The 17,919-nt window shown below is 43.8% G+C and overlaps 1 pseudogene; it reads right to left on the bottom strand.

The window, feature by feature from the left end:
• Nucleotides 1-17,919, bottom strand: part of LOC129821498 (PMS1 protein homolog 1-like) — a 68,380-nt pseudogene that overhangs the window by 35,403 nt on the left and 15,058 nt on the right.

Here is a 17,919-nt window from a genome sequence, read left to right as displayed (position 1 = left end):
ATCACCTCCACCTTACCTGTCACCCTAGACCCACTTCAATTTTCTTACCGCCCCAATAGATCCAGACGATGCAATCGCCACCACACTGCCTTGTCCCATCTGGACAAGAGGCATACCTACAGGGGGGGAAACAAGTAGTAGATACACTGCCGATTTTGCAGGTTGTCCTACTTATAAAGCATGTAAAGGTCTGTAATTTTTATCATAGGTACACTTCAACTGTGAAAGACGGAATCTAAAACAAAAATCCAGAAAATCACATTGTATGATTTTTAAGTAATTAATTTGCATTTTATTGCATGACATAAGTATTTGATACATCAGAAAAGCAAAACTTAATATTTGGTACAGAAACCTTTGTTTGCAATTACAGAGATCATACGTTTCCTGTAGTTCTTGACCAGGTTTGCACACACTGCAGCAGGGATTTTGGCCCACTCCTCCATACAGACCTTCTCCAGATCCTTCAGGTTTCAGGGCTGTCGCTGGGCAATACGGACTTTCAGCTCCCTCCAAAGATTTTCTATTGGGTTCAGGTCTGGAGACTGGCTAGGCCACTCCAGGACCTTGAGATCCTTCTTACGGAGCCACTCCTTAGTTGCCCTGTCTGTGTGTTTCGAGTCGTTGTCATGCTGGAAGACCCAGCCATGACCCATCTTCAATGCTCTTACTGAGGGAAGGAAGTTGTTGGCCAAGATCTCGCGATACATGGCCCCATCCATCCTTCCCTCAATACGGTGCAGTCATCCTGTCCCCTTTGCAGAAAAGCATCCCCAAAGAATGATGTTTCCACCTCCATGCTTCACGGTTGGGATGGTGTTCTTGGGGTTGTACTCATCCTTCTTCTTCCTCCAAACACGGCGAGTGGAGTTGAGACCAAAAAGCTCTATTTTTGTCTCATCAGACCACATGACCTTCTCCCATTCCTCCTTTGGATCATCCAGATGGTCATTGGAAAACTTCAGACGGGCCTGGACATGCGCTGGCTTGAGCAGGGGGACCTTGCGTGCGCTGCAGGATTTTAATCCATGACAGTGTAGTGTGTAACTAATGGTTTTCTTTGAGACTGTGGTCCCAGCTCTCTTCAGGTCATTGACCAGGTCCTGCCGTGTAGTTCTGGGCTGATCCCTCACCTTCCTTATGATCATTGATGCCCCACGAGGTGAGATCTTGCATGGAGCCCCAGACGGAGGGTGATTGACTGTCATCTTGAACTTCTTCCATTTTCGAATAATTGCGCCAACAGTTGTTGCCTTCTCACCAAGCTGCTTGCCTATTGTCCTGTAGCCCATCCCAGCCTTGTGCAGGTCTACAATTTTATCCCTGATGTCCTTACACAGCTCTCTGGTCTTGGCCATTGTGGAGAGGTTGGAGTCTGTTTGATTGAGTGTGTGGACAGGTGTCTTTTATACAGGTAACGAGTTGAAACAGGTGCAGTTAATACAGGTAATGAGTGGAGAACAGGAGAGCTTCTTAAAGAAAAACTAACAGGTCTGTGAGAGCCGGAATTCTTACTGGTTGGTAGGTGATCAAATACTTATGTCATGCAATAAAATGCTAATTAATTACTTAAAAATCATACAATGTGATTTTCTAAATTTTTGACCTCTACATGCTTTGTAAGTAGGAAAACCTGCAAAATCGGCAGTGTATCAAATACTTGTTCTCCCCACTCTATGTAAGAATGCTGTTCATTGACTATAGCTCAGCATTCAACACCACAGTACCCTCCAAGCTCATCATCAAGCTCGAGGCCCTGGGTCTGAACCTCGCCCTCTGCAACTGGGTCCTGGACTTCCTGACGGGTTGCCCCCAGGTGGTGAAGGTAGGAAACAACACCTCTTTGCTGATCCTCAACACTGGGGCCCCACAAGGGTGCGTGCTCAGCCCCCTCCTGTACTCCCTGTTCACCCATGACTGCGTGGCCAAGCACTCCTCCAACTCAATTATAACGTTTGCAGACAACACAACAGTAGTGGGTTTGATTACCAACAACGATGAGTTGAATACAAATGCCCGATCCTCGGCATACACATCACCGACAAACTGAAGTGGTCCACCCACATAGACAGTGTAGTAAAGGCGCAACAGCGCGTCTTCAACCTCAGGAGGCAAAAAAATGTTGGCTTAACACCTAAAACCCTCACAAACTTTTACAGATGCACAATTGAGAGCATCCTGTCGGGCTGTATCACAGCCTGGTACGGCAACTGCACCGCCCACAACCGCAAAGCTCTCCAGAAGGTGGTGCAGTCTGCCCAACGCATTACCGGGGGCAAACTTCCCGCCCTCCTGGACACCTACAGCACCCGATGCCATAGGAAGGCCAAAAAGATCATCAAGGACATCAACCACCCGAGCAACTCCCTGTTCACCCCGCTATCATCCAGAAAGCAAGGTCAGTACAGGTGCATCAAAGCTGGGACCGAAAGACTGAAAATCTGCTTCTATCTCAAAGCCATCAGACTCCTAAACAGCCATCACTAGCACATCAGAGGCGGCTGCCTATAGACACAGATTAGGGATCACTAGCCACTTTAATAATGTTTCCGTATCTAGCATTACTCATCTAATATGTATAAACTGCACTCCACACTATTCTACAGTATCTTAGTCACTTTTAAATTGTGTTTACATATTGCGTCACCCATTTCATATGTATATACTGTATTCTATACTATGCCACTGTATCTTAGTCCAATGCCGCTCTGACATATGTGTATATATATATATTCTTAATCCATTCCTTACTTAGATTTACGTGTATTTTGGGTATATGCTGTAAAACTGCTAGATATTACTTGTTAGATATTACTGCACTGTCGGAGCTAGAAGCACAAGCATTTCGCTACACCCGCAAAAACATCTGCTAAACACGTGTATGTGACCAATAAATTAGATTTTGACCATATCAGGACAACTTTTTCTGAACCTTGTTGGCCTACCCCTTGACCAAATTCAACCCATGTGAGGTCATGGATTGCTAAAGGTCAAAGATGTGGTACAGACACCAGGAAAAAAACAGGGAGAAGACGCACGAGCGAAAGGCTGTCTTGTGGGAGGTTTAGGAAAACTAAGGTTGGCACATATGTTGTTTTTGACAAACTTGTTCTGTACTGTGAAGTTAATCTGAATATGCGCTTCATATCATCACATAGGCAGGCGGCAGGCCTATATATTTTGATGTGTGTTCTGCTGTATTCTACATTGACAAATTTTATTAGAAATTATAAACTGGGTGGTTTGTTCCCTAAACGCTAATTGACTGACAGCCACGGTATATCAGACCGTATAACACAGGTATGATTATCATTTTTTTACTGCACTTATTACGTTGGTAACTAGTTTTTAATAGCAACCTCAGGGGTTTGTGGTATATGGACAATATACCACGGCTAAGGACTGTATCCAGGCACTCCGCGTTGTGTTGTGTAGCATATACCGAACACCCTCTGGCCTTATTGCTTAATTATATGAAGTTCGGGCATGTAAAGCTCAGAGCTGAGTATGTGGTCATATGCGTATGGTGAGTGTTCTGCAGTGACATCTAAAATGCTTGGAATTAATCAGCACCTTGGAGAGCGCTGTCCATTTCAGTACCCTTGTACTGAGTGTATTCAGGTAAAAACTATGATCCCATATTAACGTCACTTGTTAAATCCACTTCAATCAGTGTAAATGAAATGGAGGAGACAGGTTAAAGAAGGATTTTTAAGCCTTGAGACAATTGAGACATGGATTGTGTATGTGTGCCATTCAGCGAAGGGCAAGACAAGATTTAAGCGCCTTTGAATGGGGTATGGTAGTAGGTGCCAGGAGCACCGGTTTGTGTCAATAACTACAACGCTGCTGGGTTTTTCCACACTTAACAGTTTCCCGTGTGTCTCAAGAATGGTCCAACACCCAAAGGATATCCAGCCAACTTGACACAAATGTGGGATGCATTGGAGTCAACATGGGCCAACATGGAACGCTTTCAACACCTCGTAGAGTCCATGCCCCGACGAATTGGGGCTGTTTTGAGGGCAAAAGTTGGTGGGGGGGGGGGGGGGGCAACTCAATATGAGGAAGGTGTCCTTAATGTTTTTTACACACAGTGTGTAGTAGGCTACCTGGCTGTTTAATTTGTCTTCTGCACTGTTATAATGGTTGCCATTTTTTTCCCTCATATGTTCTGGTATTCTAATGTGTGTTCGGTTGCTATATGAAATTCGGCCCTGTTAGCCCCACAGCTGAGTATGGGCAAATGTAAACTCAGCAAAAAAAAGAAATGTCCCCTTTTCAGGACCCTGTCTTTCAAAGATAATTCGTAAAAATCCAAATATCTTCACAGATCTTCATTGTAAAGGGTTTAAACACGGTTTCCCATGTTTGTTCAGTGACCAATAAACAATTAAAGAACATGCACCTGTGGAACGGTCGTTAAGACACTAACAGCTTACAGACGGTAGGCAATTAAGGTCACACTTATGAAAACTTAATAGGACACAAAAGAGGCCTTTCTACTGACTCTGAAAAACACCAAAAGAAAGATGCCCAGGGTCCCTGCTCATCTGCGTGAACGTGCCTTAGGCATGCTGCAAGGAGGCATGAGGACTGCAGATGTGGCCAGGGCAATAAATTGCAATGTCCGTACTGTGAAACGCCTAAGACAGCGCTACAGGGAGACAGGACGGACAGCAGATTGTCCTCACAGTGGCAGACCATGTGTAACAACACCTGCACAGGATTGGTACATCCGAACATCACACCTGCGGAACAGGTACAGGATGGCAACAACTGCCCAAGTTACACTAGGAACGCACAATCCCTTCATCAATGCTCAGACTGTCCGCAATAGGCTGAGAGAGGCTGGACTGAGGGCTTGTAGGCCTGTTGTAAGGCAGGTCCTCACCAGACATCACCGGCAACAACGTCGCCTATGGGCACAAACCCACCGTCGCTGGACCAGACAGGACTGGCATTAAGTGCTCTTCACTGACAAGTCGCGGTTTTGTCTCACCAGGTGTGATGGTCGGATTTGCGTTTATCGACGAAGGAATGAGCGTTACACCAAGGCCTGTACTCTGGAGCGGGATCGATTTGGAGGTGGAGGATGTCATGGTCTGGGGTGGTGTGTCACAGCATCATTGGACTGAGCTTGTTGTCATTGCAGGCACTCTCAACGCTGTGTGTTACAGGGAAGACATCCTCCTCCCTCACGTGGTACCCTTCCTGCAGGCTCATCCTGACATGACCTTCCAGCATGACAATGCCACCAGCCATACTGCTCGTTCTGTGTATGATTTCTTGAAAGACAGGAATGTCAGTGTTCTGCTATGGCCAGCGAAGAGCCCGGATCTCAATCCCATTGAGCACGTCTGGGACCTGTTGGATCGGAGGGTGAGGGCTAGGACCATTCCCCCCAGAAGTGTCCGGGAACTTGCAGGTGTCTTGGTGGAAGAGTGAGGTAACATCTCACAGCAAGAACAGGCAAATCTGGTGCAGTCCATGAGGAGGAGATGCACTGCAGTAGTTAATGCAGCTGGTGGCCACACTGACTGATACTGACTGTTACTTTTGATTTTGACCCCCCCTTTGTTCAGGGACACATTATTCAATTTCTGTTAGTCACATGTCTGTGGAACTTGTTCAGTTTCTCTCTCAGTTGTTGAATCTTGTTATGTTCATACAAATATTTACACATGTTAAGTTTGCTGAAAATGAACGCAGTTGACAGTGAGAGGACGTTTCTTTTTTTGCTGAGTTTATATGGCGTGTTTCTGCGGTGACATCGACACTGAACAAAAAATATAAACGCAACATGCAACATTTCAAGATTACAGTTACAGTTCATAAGGAAATCAGTCAATTGAAATAAATGAGGGTCCTAATCTATAGATATAACATCACTGAGAATACAAATATGCATCTGTTGATCACAGTTACCGTAACAAAAAGTAGGGGCATGGATCAGAAAATCAGTCAGTATCTGGTGTGACCACCATTTGCCTCATGCAGCAAAACACATTTCCTTTCGCATCAGGCTGTTTATTGTGACCTGTGGAATGTTGTCTCATTGCTCTTCAATGGCGAAGTTCGAAGTTGATAGATATTGGTGGGAACTGGAACACGCTGTCATATATGACGATCCAGAGCATCACAAACATGCTCAATTGGTGACATGTCTGGTGAGTGTGCAGGCCATGGAAGAACTGGGACATTTTCAGCTTCCAGGAATTGTTTACAGATCCTTGCAACATGGGGCATGCATTATTATAATGAAACATGAGGTGATAGCAACAGATAAATGCACGACAATGAGCCTCAGGATTTCGTCAATGTATCTCTGTGCATTCAAATTGCAATCAATAAAATGTTTGTTGTCCGTAGCTTATGCCTGCCGATACGATAACCCCACTACCACCATGGGGCTCTGTTTACAACGTTGACGTCAGCAAACATCTCGCCCACACAACGACCATCTGCCCGGGCCAGTGGTCATCAAAGTTGAGCATTTGCCCACTGAAGTCGGTTACGACACCGAACTGCATTCAGGTCAAGATCCTGGCGAGGACGACGAGCATGCAGATGAGCTTCCCTGAGACAGTTTCTGACATTTTGTGTCAGAAATTCTTCGGTTGTGCAAACCCACAGTTTCATCAGCTGTCCGGATGGCTGGTCTCAGATGGTCCCGCAGGTGAAGAAGCCGGATGTGGAGGTCCTGGACTGGCGTGGTTACACGTGGTCTGCGGTTATGAGGCCGGTTGGACATACTGCCAAACTCTATAAAATGATGTTGGTGGCGGCTTATGGTAGAAAAATGAACATTACATTCTCTGCCAACAGCTCTGGTGGACATTCCTGCAGTCAGCATGCCAATTGCATGCTCCCTAAAAAACTTGAGACATCTGTGGCATTGTAATGTGTTACAAAACTGCACATTTGTGGCCTTTTATTGTCCCCTAGCACAAGGTGCACCTGTGTAATGATTATGCCATTTAATCAGCTTCTTGATATGCACAGCTATACGGAGCTCTCTGCATTGTTACACAATTCGGGAGGCACACGGCGATGGAGTACAGAACTTATTGTGGCCTCTACATGCTTCCGGATGCTCCGCAATTGCGTCACAACCTCCATACCTCCAAGCCGCCGACCACATTTTCGGATCAAGCATAAACTGGCTTTTAATCAGCACCGGAGAGCGCTGTCCATTTCAGCACAACTAAATAGTAGGCTACCTGGCTGTTTGTGCTGCTATGTTGTGTTTGACACTTTTTTGCATGCGTTCCAGTACCTCAGAACCCCCCCGGTTCACCCCCCCACGATCAATTTTGTTCTGCCACTTCACGATTTACAAATAAAGCCCAGATAAAAGAATACCAGTACACACATATTGACCAAAAAGAGAAACATTGGAAATGTCGTGTCTTTGACTATCGCAGATAAATTGCTATGACATGCTATTCTATAAAATAATTTCTCCGTAATTAATATTACCTGATTGAACTAATCATGTAAATATTAATTAACTAGAGAGGGACACCACGAAATAATATTTATAGAGCTGTTATCTTCCGAATAAACTCTTAAAGATTTAGTAAGATTTTACATCCATAACAGTCACATTAATCGTCATTTTATTCAGTCTCATCTGAAAGTTGTAAATCCTTGATTATCTGCAAGAATCCTGGCTAACAAGTTGAATCAGCAATACAAAATTGGGTTTAATTATTTATTTACTAAATACCTAACTAATCACACAATCACACATATACAATTAAATCATAACTTGATCACAAATTACGTCGTACAGAAAAACATCCCTAGCGGGCAGAATAGATATGACAGCTTGTTACCCAAAGGGAAGGGGCTGAGTCCTAGTGAAAGAGCGGGAGACTGGAACATAGGCGAGCTGTGCTAACGTAAATACAGTATCTTATGCATTCTAAATTACCGCCCATTTGAAGAGGAAAATGCAATCAATATTTACTCTGAGCTGCGCTTCAGTAGGTTGGTGGTAGATGGACCGTGTCGCCAACCCGAGTCCTCTGTCCTTTGAAGATTGTCTCTGGTGCCTTACTGGATGCGTTGGAGGAGCGTTGTGTGTAGTAGATGGAAGACCGTATCGTCCTTCCTAACCTGCGTTTAGCTGTTGCTAACTCAACTGCTAGGAGATATCACTTAGGTAGTGAATACGAGTTAAGTTCATACCATTCACAATCAAAGTCCATGCTGATGTTGGTTTAGTTCTGTAGTTATTATCTGAACCATTCTGACACCGGATCGTCATCCTAGCGTACCCGGAACAGGAAGTTATATTCTTGTCAATGGCTTTTATAGTGGAGGGAGAGGGGTGTGTCTGAAAAGTTTATAACCCATGCCTCTTCACAGGGGCGGGCCACTGTGGCTAAAATTACATTTCACCTCTTCACAAATAATGTCATATTCAAACATTTGAATTAAACAACAATTCCATGTGAATCCGATATCTCTGACATTTAGACTTTCCACAGTAGAGTTTGTCATTCTATCATTGATGAGAATGTGTCAGAGGGCAACCGAACTGACATAATATACCTTAAGTACCACCGCATATGTTCAGTTGGTCGGATTACCAGAATATAGTTCATTTCCCCCAATTTCTGATGTTACCCAGAATCTCTATGTTAACCCATGGGTTTCCTTATGTCACATCAGTTATAGTAGGGAGAGAGAAAAAGGGGGAAAGAGGTATTTATGACTGTCATAAACCTACCCCCACTGCCAACGTCATGACAGAAAGCTATCAAAAAGCTAATACACATGGTAAATCTGTGGTCTTTGAATCTTAACTTGAATATTCCCCCTCCGTAATTGATGGCAAGGCATTAAAACGACGACTCGATGGGGTGGATCTATTTAGCGCTTTTCACCAGGTGGAATTTGGTCCCAAGACAGCACCTAGACAAGATTCTAGTGAGAATACAAAAATCCCTTCATCAACTCTAACATGTTGCATACGGTGGAAGCATTATGGAGGAACATTTTGTATTTTCTGTCTCATCCACTGCTAATCCAATACTGACATAGCAACTCTGTCAGAAATAATTGACCATAATCCTGTTACTCCAGCTCTTATGTTTGACATTTCTAAATTATTTGTGACCTATGACATTAATGACCCAATGGGCCCAACCTTTGTTAAATCGAATTGGACAATTCTTGAGACCTTTAAACAGCTTGAATCAAACAATAATAAAGGCCTTTTTTCTCTCAAAAGGAACAGGTGGGCTGTAAACTGTACCGTTTTATTTACCAGCTAAAAAAGGTAAGTTGGATGAAAGAACCATACTAGGAGAACGAGCGAGAAATATTCCAGTGCTTAAATCCTTTTTAACAAGCCAATGAACTTTCACGGCTTGTTCAACTGCAACACCAGGACCAGGGAAATGCTGACATTTTTCTTTCCTCTAAAGCAATTTATCCTCGCAATGTCATCATCATAAGTGTTAATAAGGGGATTTGCTAAAAATGTCAGCTTGTGCAAAGTAAGTCATGTTTCTTCAAGCCAATCACTGTCTGGAAACCCTCAAAGGTTCAAACTCAGTTTGTGTTGCAAAAAAAATGATTTGCATCCGCTCTCGTCTATCGCTTAAGCCAGGTAACATGGAGAGGGTCGATCTCCTCACCAAACAGCCAAACAAAAGGTGTTCCTTAGGGATCAGTGCTGGGTCCCCTAATGTTGTGAAGTTTTTACATTTCTCTTTTTCAACTCAAGATTACATTTGTCAATTTACCTACCACCATGGAAAAATCTATTCTACCCTTCCATATTCTACCCTTCCTGGATTGAGTCGGATTTGAAACCCGTTGGCCACAAGCCTGGGCCAGCACAAGCCCGTTGGCCACTCCACTCATCTCAGGACTTCCCTTCTCTATGTTCCAGAGAGCCTGAGTACACTCAGCCACCCACTAGGAAACTAGAAAAATACAAGAACATATTAATCAAGGATACCAAATCTGTACCTGATACCAAATGGGACATTGTAGTACTTGTTTCAATGAATCTCACAGTAATCCAAAAAGGAATTATGTAATTATAAAAAAAATAAAAAGTTTTATTTAAAAGTATATCAGATAAATAGCAAACTGTAAAATTAAGTGTAACTAGATACATAAGGGGTGCTACATAATGACCAGATTATAGAATGCGCCATGAAATCGCTCTGAATTTATGATCTGAGAACAAGATCGTGTCAATGTTCCCCTTTTTTCTGTCAGGTGAGAAATTGGAGTGATATGTCACCCATCTGTTAACTGTATAGGGTTCTGCAGGATCGCTGCGGGAAGTATATTATTCTGCAGAAGTCTCCTAAACAGCAAGGCCTCCTCCACCCGAAACAGATTTAACAACATGAGCTTTCTACCAAATAAAACGACCCAGGCGCTTTGAGAGGCCAAGCCGTTTACAAGCCTGAGGCCCTGAAGTCTTGGGACGCTCTGGGACGAAAGGCGATTAAGCCGCTGCCTGAGAGCAACCACACTGAACGGGCATGGGTTGTGAGGGCTTGGGCCCGGGGCTTCTCTTCTTCTGGAGTTGGGAGGAGAAGAGCTGGTCCAGGACCGGCTGGTTAGAGGGCAGGTTCTTGTGTTTCTAGCCCTGGGGCCGACTCAGCGGGGAGCCCAGACTGAGCCCCCTCTCGGGCTCTCTCACACCTCGATCTGAGGCCAGCTTGGTCTGGAGGTCATAGCACTCCAGGTGTTTCTTTGCCTTATCGTCATACCTGCAAGGACCAGAAACCCTTTAGCCAAATAAGAAATGGTATATTATCATCTCCTGAAAGAAAGGAAAAACAAGTACTAGCTGAAACATTGTCTTGTTTTTTTGCAGCAGCAGGGGTCAAAACAAATGTTTCTGAGGCAGCCCTCATCATTGTTTGGAGAACTACAGACATCCACCCATATTTATAGCGGACGTCACATTGTAGTACTGCTTTTTTCACAATCATTATTTATATACATTTTCTACTGTTTTCCCACAAAATAAAAAGAAACAAAGAAAACTGCACATTTCTCACAGAAAGCAACCTAACACGAGTTCTTCATTAAGGCCTCTAGGGCTCTCTGTTTTGTAAGACATGAATGTAATACGCCTCTCTCTGTAACAGTCATTTTTATCTATTACCTCCCCTCTTATGTGGCTGTACAACTTGGAACGTCCTGGAACGTCAGTTTACACACGTCTGACCGCATTAAAGTGTCCGGCTACAGGGGACTTCTCGTCACCAGTTCTGATGTTGCACTTGTGCTCTGTAATACAAACGTTCAATTCACTCTTAGACTTTCCAACATAATAATAGCCACATGAGCACTTGACAGTAAATGGACCACACATTTTGTTTTCATTCCCGTATGAGGGTGAAGAAAGAAATCACCATTGGTCATTGCATTACAGTTCACACAATTATGACATCGCAGTTCACACAATTATGACATAGAAAATTGCTTGGGGGGAGGGTATACAGAAAAAGTTGAAGGGGTATATATTAATCTGCTTTACCAGACTGTCCCTTAGGTTTCTAGCACGTTTAAAAGCGAATCGAGGGATAGTCTGAAAAGCCCGACAGAGGGGTCCGTAGAGAGAACATGCCAATGCTATTTAATGGAAGATTTAACAGCCAGAGACATAGGGGAATAAGTACTAGGGCTGTTCCCGACAAAATAAAAATCTTGGTCGACCAAAAATATGTTCTTTCCACTAATACCTAGGTGTCTGGTTAGATTGTAAACTCTCCTTCCAGACTTATAATAAGCATCTCCAATCCAAAATTAAATCTAGAATCGGCTTCCTATTTCACAAACAAAGCCTCCTTCACTCACGCTGCCAAACATACCCTCGTAAAACTGACCATCCTACCGATCCTCGACTTCGGCGATGTCATTTACAAAATAGCCTCCAACACTCTACTCAGCAAACTGGATGCAGTCTATCACAGTGCCATCTGTTTTGTCACCAAAGCCCCATTATACCACCCACCACTGCGACCTGTATGCTCTCGTCGGCTGGCCCTCGCTACATATTTGTCGCCAGACCCACTGGCTCCAGGTCTTCTATAATTGTTTGCTAGGTAAAGCTCCGCCTTATCTCAGCTCACTGGTCACCATAACACCCGACCGTAGCACACGCTCCAGCAGGTATATTTCACTGGTCACCCCCAAAGCCAACAACTCCTTCGGCCACCTTAAATTCCAGTTCTCTGCTGCCAATGACTGGAACGAATTGCAAAAATTGCTGAAGTTGGAGACTCATATCTCCCTCACTAACTTTAAGCGTCAGCTATCTGAGCAGCTTACCGATTGCTGCAGCTGTACACAGCCCATCTGTAAATAGCCCATCCAACTACCTACCTCATCCCCATATTGTTTTTATTTACAGTATTTTGTTGCTCTTTTGCACACCAGTATTTCTACTTGCACATATCTGCACATCTATCACTCCAGTGTTAATTTGCTAAATTGTAATTACTTCGCTACTATGGCCTATTTTTTTTCCTTACCTCCTTACTCCATTTACACACATTGTATATAGATTTTTCTATTGTGTTATTGACTGTACTTTTGTTTATCCCACGTGTAACTCTATTGTTGTTAATTGTCGCACTGCTTTGCTTTATCTTGGCCAGGTCGCAGTTGTAAACTGGCCTACCTGGTTAAATAAAGGTGAAATTAATTAATTAATAATAATAATCGTTTGGTCAAAATATTTAAACGTGTATTTTTCCATATATAGACACAACCTACAGTGGGGCAAAAAAGTATTTAGTCAGCCACCAATTGTGCAAGTTCTCCCACTTAAAAAGATGAGAGAGGCCTGTAATTTTCATCATAGGTACACTTCAAATATGACAGACAAAATTAGAAAAGAAATCTAGAAAATCACATTGTAGGATTTTTAATGATTTTATTAGCAAATTATGGTGGAAAATAAGTACTTGGTCAATAACAAAAGTTTATCTCAATACTTTGTTATATACCCTTTGTTGGCAATGACACAGGTCAAACGTTTTCTGTAAGTCTTCACAAGGTTTTCACACGCTGTTGCTGGTATTTTGGCCCATTCCTCCATGCAGATCTCCTCTATAGCAGTGATGTTTTGGGGCTGTTGCTGGGCAACACGGACTTTCAACTCCCTCCAAAGATTTTCTATGGGGTTGAGATCTGGAGACTGGCTAGGCCACTCCAGGACCTTGAAATGCTTCTTACGAAGCCACTCCTTCGTTGCCCGGGTGGTGTTTTTGGGATCATTGTCATGCTGAAAGACCCAGCCACGTTTCATCTTCAATGCCCTTGCTGATGGAAGGAGGTTTTCACTCAAAATCTCACGATACATGGCCCCATTCATTCTTTCCTTTACACGGATCAGTCGTCCTGGTCCCTTTGCAGAAAAACAGCCCCAAAGCATGATGTTTCCACCCCCATGCTTCACAGTAGGTATGGTGTTCTTTGGATGCAACTCAGCATTCTTTGTCCTCCAAACACGACGAGTTGAGTTTTTACCAAAAAGTTACATTTTGGTTTCATCTGACCATATGACATTCTCCCAATCTTCTTCTGGATCATCCAAATGCTCTCTAGCAAACTTCAGACGGGCCTGGACATGTACTGGCTTAAGCAGGGGGACACGTCTGGCACTGCAGGATTTGAGTCCCTGGCGGCGTAGTGTGTTACCTATGGTAGGCTTTGTTACTTTGGCCCCAGCTCTCTGCAGGTCATTCACTAGGTCCCCCCGTGTGGTTCTGGGATTTTTGCTCACCGTTCTTGTGATCAGTTTGACCCCATGGGGTGAGATCTTGCGTGGAGCCCCAGATCGAGGGAGATTATCAGTGGTCTTGTATGTCTTCCATTTCCTAATAATTGCTCCCACAGTTGATTTCTTCAAACCAAGCTGCTTACCTATTACAGATTCAGTCTTCCCAGCCTGGTGCAGGTCTACAATTTTGTTTCTGGTGTCCTTTGACAGCTCTTTGGTCTTGGCCATAGTGGAGTTTGGAGTGTGACTGTTTGAGGTTGTGGACAGGTGTCTTTTATACTGATAACAAGTTCAAAGAGGTGTCATTAATACAGGTAACGAGTGGAGGACAGAGGAGCCTCTTAAATAAGAAGTTACAGGTCTGTGAGAGCCAGAAATCTTGCTTGTTTGTAGGTGACCAAATACTTATTTTCCACCATAATTTGCAAATAAATTCATTAAAAATCCTACAATGTAATTTTCTGGATTTTTTCTCTCATTTTGTCTGTCATGGTTGAAGTGTACCTATGATGAAAATTACAGGCCTCTCTCATCTTTTTAAGTGGGAGAACTTGCACAATTGGTGGTTGACTAAATACTTTTTTGCCCCACTGTATATGTTTTAATAAAATCAACTATATATGCATTGAGCTTGTCTGATGCTATAGAGATTGTAGAGGAATACAAATACCTGGGTGTCCTCTTGGACAATAAACTTATCTACAAAGAGTCAATAGAGACTGTACTTTCTCAAAAAGCTGGGATCTTTTAATGTTGCCACTGTAAGCCAGAGATATATGCTGAGAAGTATTATTACCACAGCAAGCAAGGTACTTGGAGTCAAGCAGACAGGCCTCGATGAGATTTTTTACGGTCAGGGCCTTCCGCAAGAATCACAAAATAATTTGACACAAACCACCCCCTGTACCCGGACTTTGAACTACTCCCCTCTCGGCACAGGTATAGGGCACCCCTCAGCATGAAAAATAAAACTAGACATTAATTTGTGCCAGGCGTGATATCCCTCCTAAATAGCTTGGGCTAATGTTCCTATCGACCCAGTAAGACCAGCAGGCTAGTCTCTTGTTATTGGTATGTAACCGTTATGGAAGTTGTATTGTCAATTTGTTTTATATTTAAACACTGCAACAAAATTTCCCCATGGGGACAATAAAGTCAGTAAGGTTAAGCTCACAAGATGAAATAAGACACAAATGACTCAAGAGGGAGCCAGAGATAAAGATAAAATGAAAAAAATATATACAGTATATTAACCTGTGCAGAACATCCTCCTCCCACTCCTACTGGCTTTCGCAGATTCTGCCGTTATACTCCAGAAGTTGCCGGTAATAGGCTACACGAGGAGTCGGCAAGCTTTCTCATGTGGAATGGCAATTTATCTTACCATTTCTACCGATCTGGCGTGCCAGTTATGATTTTCATATGGAACAGTTTCGTTTCATTTATAATAACGTCTTTGTATCTCCAAATCATTGTCATGTGGTTAATCAAAATTCTATCCAAATCTAAAAAGTCATTTCTATTGCCATTTCCAACTACTGTATGTAAAAATAGACTATAAAGCCAACAAATAAAAACATTGCAGCCTTCAGGTAGAAAATATCCTGATAAAAATAAATATCCTATAAATGACATTGGCTAAACATGGCCTGTCTGTAACAAACTTGAAACACTGTATCAACTTTTAACTTGGGTCTGACCTGAAGCTCCTTGCAACATTGTATAAAATATTCTGGGCCCTCAGTTTCCTGCGCCAGTGAGCTCGGGATAGACTGTAACGAGGGCGCTGAGAGTTGGGAAGCAAGTTCAGGGAGTGAGTGTTTTAATTTAAAAAACAGAACATAATACAAAACAAGAAACACTAACAGCACACAGACAAGAAACCTAGAGAGTTCTCATCTATATTATTCGTAGCAGTCTATTTACCACCAAAACCCGATACTGGCACTGAGACCGCACTCAACCAACTCTATAAAGGCCATAAGCAAACAAGAAAATGCTCATCCAGAAGCGGCGATCCTAGTGGCCGGGGTCTTTAACGCAGGCAAATTTAAATCCGTTTTACCTCATTTCTAACAACACGTCACATCTGCAACCAGAGGAAGAAAAAAAAACTCTAGAACACCTTTACTCCACACACAGATGCATACAAAGCTCTTCTCTGCCCTCCATTTGGCAAATCTGACCATAATTCTATCCTCCTGGTTCCTCCTTACAAGCAAAAACTAAAACAGGAAGTACCAGTGACTCGCTCAATACGGAACTGGTCAGATGACGCGGATGCTACAGGACTGTTTTGCTTGCACAGACTGGAATATGTTCCCGGGATTCATCCAATGGCGTTGAGGAGTATACCACCTCAGTCATCAGCTTCATCAATAAGTGCATTGACAACACTTTCCCCACAGTAAACGTACGCACATATCCCAACCAGAAGCCATGGATTACAGGCAACATCCGCATCGAGATAAAGGCTAGAGATGCCGCTTTCAAGGAGCGGGACACTAATCTGGTCGCTTATAAGAAATCCCTCAGACGAACCAACAAACAAGCAAAGCATCAATACAGGACAAAGATTGAATCCTACTACACCGGCTTTGACGCTCGTCGGCTGTGGCAGGGCTTGAAAACTATTACGGACTACAAAAGGAAACCCAGACGCGAGCTGCCCAGTGACGCGATTCTACCAGAAGAGCTAAATGCCTTTTTATCCAGACGGATTACAAGGATGTGTACTCAAAGCATGCGTGGACCAACTGGCAAGTGTCTTCACTGACATTTTCAACTTCTCGCTGACCGAGTCTGTAATACCTACATGTTTCAAGCAGACCACCATAGTCCCTGTGCCCAAGGAAGCGAAGGTAACCTGCCTAAATGATTACCGCCCCATGAAGTGCTTTGAAAGGCTGGTCATGGCTCACATCAACAGTATCCTCCCGGATACCCTACACCCACTTCAATTTGCATACTGCCCCAACAGATCCACAGATGACGCAATCTCAATCGCACTCCACACTGCCTTTTCCCATCTGGACAAAAGAAACACCTATGTGAGAATGCTGTTCATTGACTACAGCTCAGAGTTCAACACCATAGTGCCCACGAAGCTCATCACTAAGCTAAGGACCATGGGACTAAACACCTCCCTCTGCAACTGGATCCTGGACATCCTGACGGGCCGCCCCCAGGTGCTAAGGGTAGGCAACAACACGTCTGCCATGCTGATCCTCAACACTGGGCCCCCTCTGGGGTGTGTACTTAGTCCTCTCCTGTACTCCCTGTACACCCACGACTGTGTGGCCAAACGACTCCAACACCATCATTAAGGTTGCTGACGACACAAGTGGTAGGCCTGATCACCGACAACGATGAGACCGCCAATAGGGAGGAGGTCAGAGACCTGGCAGTGTGGTGCCAGGACAACAACCTCTCCCTCAATGTGAGCAAGACAAAGGAGCTGATCGTGGACTACAGGAACAGGCCCCCATTAACAGCGACGGGACTGTTGTGGAGTGGGTTGAGAGTTTCAAATTCCTTGGTGTCCACATCACCAATGAACTATCATGGTCCAAACACACCAAGACAGTCGAAGAGGGCACGACAACACATTTTCCCCCTCAGGAGATAGAAAAGATTTGGCATGGGTCCCCAGATCCTCAGTTCTACAGCTGCACCATCGAGAGCATCCTGACCGGTTGCATCACTGCCTGGTATGGAGGGTAGTGCGTACGGCCCAGTACATCACTGGGCCAAGCTTCCTGCCATCCAGGACCTACACTACCGTTCAAAATGTGGAAAAAGTCTCAAGTTCTGAATACTTTCCGAATGCACTGTAAATGATTGTAGCAGGTTTACTAATACGTTAGTTCTATTAGCTATTTTGACTATGACGTTGCTTTAGCTAATATGGTGACAACAATGTAGGCCGTGTGTAGCAGTTATTGTTTGGCTTGGAAAGGTTTTTTCGCCTGGTCACATACAGCTGGTGTGTTGTGCATTAAAGTCCACAAACAAAGGGAAAAGATGAGGAGAGCGGGGATGTGACAAGGAATACAACGTGGCTGTTATGAATGTGAACTGTGTTACCGTGTGACCAGGGGTGTATTCATTTTGCCGGTTCTGTTGAAAGACATTTAAGTGAAAGC

This window comes from Salvelinus fontinalis, chromosome 23 (assembly GCF_029448725.1).
Source record: "Salvelinus fontinalis isolate EN_2023a chromosome 23, ASM2944872v1, whole genome shotgun sequence".
Classification (NCBI taxonomy): domain Eukaryota; kingdom Metazoa; phylum Chordata; class Actinopteri; order Salmoniformes; family Salmonidae; genus Salvelinus; species Salvelinus fontinalis.
This window is presented reverse-complemented; position numbering and strand designations above follow the sequence as displayed.